This window comes from Colius striatus, chromosome 10 (genome assembly GCF_028858725.1).
Source record: "Colius striatus isolate bColStr4 chromosome 10, bColStr4.1.hap1, whole genome shotgun sequence".
In the NCBI taxonomy this organism is placed as follows: Eukaryota; Metazoa; Chordata; class Aves; order Coliiformes; family Coliidae; genus Colius; species Colius striatus.
The window spans coordinates 370,476-377,183 of NC_084768.1; positions in this window are offsets into that span (position 1 = coordinate 370,476).

The following is a 6,708-nucleotide window of genomic DNA, read 5'->3' on the forward strand; positions in this document are numbered from 1 at the left end:
TGGTTTCTGATTGGATAGTTCCAGGTGTTCAGACGTGTAACAGCGGTTTCTGATTGGATAGTTCCAGGTGTTTACGCGTGTAACACCGGTTTCCGATTGGATAGTTCCAGGTGTTCACGCGTGTAACAACGGTTCCTGATTGGATAGTTCCAGGTGTTCACACGTGTAACAGCAGTTCCTGATTGGATAGTTCTAGGTGTTCACATGTGTAACAGAGGTTTCTGATTGGATAGTTCCAGGTGTTCACGCGTGTAACAGCGGTTTCTGATTGGATAGTTCAAGGTGTTCACGCCTGTAACAGCGGTTTCCGCTTCGATAGTTCCAGGTGTTCACGTGTGTAACAGCGGTTTCCGGTTGGATAGTTCCAGGTGTTCACGCGTATAACAACGGTTCCTGATTGGATAGTTCCAGGTGTTCACGCGTGTAACAGCGGTTTCCGATTGGTTAGTTCCAGGTGTTCAGACATGTAAAAGCGGTTTCTGATTGGATAGTTCCAGGTGTTCACGTGTGTAACAGTGGTTTCTGATTGGATAGTTCCAGGTGTTCACGCGTGTGACAGCAGTTTCCGATTGGATAGTCCAGGTGTTCACGCGTGTAACACCGGTTTCCAATTGGATAGTTCCAGGTGTTCACGTGTGTAACAACGGTTCCTGATTGGATAGTTCCAGGTGTTCACACGTGTAACAGCGGTTTCCGATTGGATAGTTCCAGGTGTTCAGACGTGTAACAGTGGTTTCCGATTGGATAGTTCCAGGTGTTCACGCGTGTAACAACGGTTACTGATTGGATAGTTCCAGGTGTTCACACGTGTAACAGCGGTTTCTGATTGGATAGTTCCAGGTGTTCAGACGTGTAACAGTGGTTTCTGATTTTATAGTTACAGGTGTTCACGCGTGTAATAACTGTTCCTGATTGGCTAGTTTCAGGTGGTCACGTGTGTAACAGCGGTTTCTGATTGGATAGGTCCAGGTGTTCACGCCTGTAACAGCGGTTTCCGATTGGATAGTTCCTGGTGTTCAGACGTGTAACAGTGGTTTCCGATTGGATAGTTCTAGGTTTTCAGACATGTAACAGTGGTTTCTGATTGGATAGTTCCAGGTGTTCACGCGTGTAACAGCGGTTTCTGATTGGATAGTTACAGGTGTTCACGTGTGTAACAGTGATTTCTGATTGGATAGTTCCAGGTGTTCACGTGTGTAACAGTGGTTTCTGATTGGATAGTTCCAGGTGTTCACGCGTGTGACAGCAGTTTCCGATTGGATAGTCCAGGTGTTCACACGTGTAACAGCGGTTTCTGATTGCATAGTTCCAGGTGTTCACGCCTGTAACAGCGGTTTCCGATTGGATAGTTCCTGGTGTTCAGACGTGTAACAGTGGTTTCTGATTGGATAGTTCCATGTGTTCAGAAGAGTAACAGTGGTTTTTGATTGGATAGTTCCAGGTGTTCACGCGTGTAACAGCGGTTTCTGATTGGATAGTTCCAGGTCTTCAGACGTGTAACAGTGGTTTCTGATTGGATAGTTCCAGGTGTTCACACGTGTAAGAGCGGTTTCTGATTGGATAGTTCCAGGTGTTCACGCGTGTAACAGCGGTTTCCGATTGGATAGTTCCAGGTGTTCACGCGTGTAACAGCGGTTTCCGATTGGATAGTTCCAGGTGTTCAGACGTGTAACAACGGTTCCTGATTGGATAGTTCCAGGTGTTCACACGTGTAACAGCGGTTTCTGATTGGATAGTTCCAGGTGTTCACGCGTGTAACATCGGTTTCCGATTGGATAGTTCCAGGTGTTCACGCGTGTAACAGCGGTTTCTGATTGGATAGTTCCAGGTGTTTACGAGTGTAACAACGGTCCCTGATTGGATAGTTCCAGGTGTTCACGCGTCTAACAGTGGTTTCTGATTGGATAGTTCCATGTGTTCAGACGTGTAACAGTGGTTTCTGATTGGATAGTTCCAGGTGTTCACGCGTGCAACAACGGTTCCTGATTGGATAGTTCCTTGTGTTCACACGTGTAACAGTGGTTTTTGATTGGATAGTTCCAGGTGTTCACACGTGTAACAGCGGTTTCTGATTGCATAGTTCCAGGTGTTCACGCGTGTAACAGTGGTTTCTGATTGGATAGTTCCAGGTGTTCAGACGTGTAACAGTGGTTTCTGATTGGATACTTCTTGGTGTTGAGACGTGTAACAGATGGTTTCTGATTGGATAGTTCCAGGTGTTCACGTGTGTAACACCGGTTTCCGATTGGATAGTTCCAGGTGTTCACGTGTGTAACAGTGGTTTCTGATTTGATAGTTCCAGGTGTTCACGCGTGTAACAACGGTTCCTGATTGGATAGTTCCAGGTGTTCACACGTGTAACAGCAGTTCCTGATTGGATAGTTATAGGTGTTCACATGTGTAACAGAGGTTTCCGATTGGATAGTTCCAGGTGTTCAGAGGTGTAACAGTGGTTTCTGATTGGATAGTTCCAGGTGTTCAGACGTGTAACAGCGGTTTCTGATTGGATAGTTCCAGGTGTTTACGCGTGTAACACCGGTTTCCGATTGGATAGTTCCAGGTGTTCACGCGTGTAACAGCGGTTTCTGATTGTATAGTTCCAGGTGTTCACACGTGTAACAGCAGTTCCTGATTGGATAGTTCTAGGTGTTCACACATGTAACAGAGGTTTCCGATTGGATAGTTCCAGGTGTTCACGCGTGTAACACCGGTTTCCGATTGGATAGTTCCAGGTGTTCAGACGTGTAACAGTGGTTTCTGATTGGATAGTTCCAGGTGTTCACGCGTGTAACAGTGGTTTCGGATTGGATAGTTCCAGGTGTTCAGACGTGTAACAGTGGTTTCTGATTGGATAGTTCCAGGTGTTCACGCGTGTAACAACTGTTCCTGATTGGATAGTTCCAGGGGTTCACGCGTGTAATAGTGGTTTCTGATTGGATAGTTCCAGGTGTTCACGCGTGTAACAGCGGTTTCTGATTGGATAGTTCCAGGTGTTCAGACGTGTAACAGCGGTTTCTGATTGGATAGTTCCAGGTGTTCAGACGTATAACAGTGTTTTCTAATTGGATAGTTCCAGGTGTTCACGCGTGTAACAGCGGTTTCTGATTGTATAGTTCCAGGTGTTCAGACGTGTAACAGTGGTTTCCGATTGGATAGTTCCAGGTGTTCACGCGTGTAACAGCGGTTTCTGATTGGATAGTTCCAGGTGTTCACACGTGTAACAGTGGTTTTCGATTGGATAGTTCCAGGTGTTCATGCGTGTAACAGCGGTTTCCGATTGGATAGTTCCAGGTGTTCAGACGTGTAACAACGGTTCCTGTTTGGATAGTTCCAGGTGTTCACACGTGTAACAGCGGTTTCCGATTGGATAGTTCCAGGTGTTCAGAGGTGTAACAGTGGTTTCTGATTGGATAGTTCCAGGTGTTCAGACGTGTAACAGCGGTTTCTGATTGGATAGTTCCAGGTGTTTACGCGTGTAACACCGGTTTCCGATTGGATAGTTCCAGGTGTTCACGCGTGTAACAACGGTTCCTGATTGGATAGTTCCAGGTGTTCACACGTGTAACAGCAGTTCCTGATTGGATAGTTCTAGGTGTTCACATGTGTAACAGAGGTTTCTGATTGGATAGTTCCAGGTGTTCACGCGTGTAACAGCGGTTTCTGATTGGATAGTTCCAGGTGTTCACGCGCGTAACAACGGTTCCTGATTGGATAGTTCCAGGTGTTCACGCCTGTAACAGCGGTTTCCGCTTCGATAGTTCCAGGTGTTCACGTGTGTAACAGCGGTTTCCGGTTGGATAGTTCCAGGTGTTCACGCGTATAACAACGGTTCCTGATTGGATAGTTCCAGGTGTTCACGCGTGTAACAGCGGTTTCCGATTGGTTAGTTCCAGGTGTTCAGACATGTAAAAGCGGTTTCTGATTGGATAGTTCCAGGTGTTCACGTGTGTAACAGTGGTTTCTGATTGGATAGTTCCAGGTGTTCACGCGTGTGACAGCAGTTTCCGATTGGATAGTCCAGGTGTTCACGCGTGTAACACCGGTTTCCAATTGGATAGTTCCAGGTGTTCACGTGTGTAACAACGGTTCCTGATTGGATAGTTCCAGGTGTTCACACGTGTAACAGCGGTTTCCGATTGGATAGTTCCAGGTGTTCAGACGTGTAACAGTGGTTTCCGATTGGATAGTTCCAGGTGTTCACGCCTGTAACAGCGGTTTCCGATTGGATAGTTCCAGGTGTTCAGACGTGTAACAACGGTTCCTGATTGGATAGTTCCAGGTGTTCACGCGTGTAACAGCGGTTTCTGATTGGATAGTTCGAGGTGTTCACGCGTGTAACAGCGGTTTCCGATTGGATAGTTCCAGGTGTTCACGCATGTAACAGCGGTTTCCGATTGGATAGTTCCTGGTGTTCAGACGTGTAACAGCAGTTTCTGATTGGATAGTTCCAGGTCTTCAGATGTGTAACAGTGGTTTCTGATTGGATAGTTCCAGGTGTTCATGTGTGTAACAGCGGTTTCTGATTGTATAGTTCCAGGTGTTCAGACGTGTAACAGTGGTTTCTGATTGGATAGTTCCAGGTGTTCACGCGTGTAACAGATAGTTCGAGGTGTTCACGCGGGTAACAGCAGTTTCCGATTGGATAGTTCCAGGTGTTCACGCGTGTAACAGCGGTTTCTCATTGGATAGTTCCAGGTGTTCACACGTGTAACAGTGGTTTTCGATTTGATAGTTCCAGGTGTTCATGCGTGTAACAGCGGTTTCCGATTCGATAGTTCCAGGTGTTCAGACGTGTAACAACGGTTCCTGATTGGATAGTTCCAGGTGTTCACGCGTGTAACAACGGTTTCTCATTGTATAGTTCCAGGTGTTCAGACGTGTAACAGTGGTTTCTGATTGGATAGTTCCAGGTGTTCACGCGTGTAACAGCGGTTTCTGATTGGATAGTTCCAGGTGTTCACGCGTGTAACAACGGTTCAAGATTGGATAGTTAGAGGTGTTCACACGTGTAGCAGCGGTTTCTGATTGGATAGTTCCAGGTGTTCACGCGTGTAACAGCGGTTTCTGATTGGATAGTTCCAGGTGTTCACGCGTGTAACAACGGTTCAAGATTGGATACTTCCAGGTGTTCACGCGTGTAACAGCGGTTTCCGATTTCATAGTTCCAGGTATTCAGACATGTAGCAGTGGTTTCTGATTGGATAGTTCCAGGTGTTCACGCGTGTAACAGTGGTTTCGGATTGGATAGTTTCAGGTTTTCAGACGTGTAACAGTGGTTTCTGATTAGTTAGTTCCAGGTGCTCACGCCTGTAACAGCGGTTTCCGATTGGATAGTTCCAGGTGTTCACGCGTGTAACAGTGGTTTCTGATTGGATAGTTCCAGGCGTTCACACGTGTAACAACGGTTCCAGATTGGATAGTTCCAGGTGTTCACACGTGTAACAACGGTTCCTGATTGGATAGTTCCAGGTGTTCACACGTGTAACAGCGGTTTCCGATTGGATCGTTCCAGGTGTTCACGCGTGTAACAGCGGTTTCCGATTGGATAGTTCCAGGTGTTCAGAGGTGTAACAGTGGTTTCTGATTGGATAGTTCCAGGTGTTCACGGGTGTGACAGCGGTTTCCGATTGGATAGTTCCAGGTGTTCACGCGTGTAACAGCGGTTTCTGATTGGATAGTTCCAGGTGTTCACGCGTGTAACAGCGGTTTCTCATTGGATAGTTCCAGGTGTTCACACGTGTAACAGTGGTTTTCGATTCTATAGTTCCAGGTGTTCATGCGTGTAACAGCGGTTTCCGATTGGATAGTTCCAGGTGTTCAGACGTGTAACAACGGTTCCTGATTGGATAGTTCCAGGTGTTCACGCGTGTAACAACGGTTTCTCATTGTATAGTTCCAGGTGTTCAGACGTGTAACAGTGGTTTCTGATTGGATAGTTCCAGGTGTTCAGACTTGTAACAGCGGTTTCTGATTGGATAGTTCCAGGTGTTTACGCGTGTAACACCGGTTTCCGATTGCATAGTTCCAGGTGTTCACGCGTGTAACAACGGTTCCTGATTGGATAGTTCCAGGTGTTCACACGTGTAACAGTGGTTTCCGATTGGATAGTTCCAGGTGTTCACGCGTGTAACACCGGTTTCCGATTGGATAGTTCCAGGTGTTCAGACGTGTAACAGTGGTTTCTGATTGGATATTTCCAGGTGTTCACGCGTGTAACAGTGGTTTCTGATTGGATAATTCCAGGTGTTCACGAGTGTAACAGTGGTTTCTGATTTGATAGTTCCAGGTGTTCACGCGTGTAACAATGGTTCAATATTGGATAGTTCCAGGTGTTCACACGTGTAACAGCGGTTTCCGATTTGATAGTTCCAGGTGTTCAGACATGTAACAGTGGTTTCTAATTGGATAGTTCCAGGTGTTCAGACGTGTAACAGTGGTTTCTGATTGGATAGTTCCAGGTGTTCACGTGTGTAACAGCGGTTTCCGATTGGATAGTTCCAGGAGTTCACGCGTGTAACAGCGGTTTCCGATTGGATAGTTCCAGGTGTTCACGGGTGTGACAGTGGTTTCTGATTGGATAGTTCCTGGTGTTCAAACGTGTAACAGCGGTTTCTGATTGGATAGTTCCAGGTGTTCACGCGTGTAACAACGGTTCCTGATTGGATAGTTCCAGGTGTTCAGTCGTGTAACAGCAGTTTCTGATTGGAT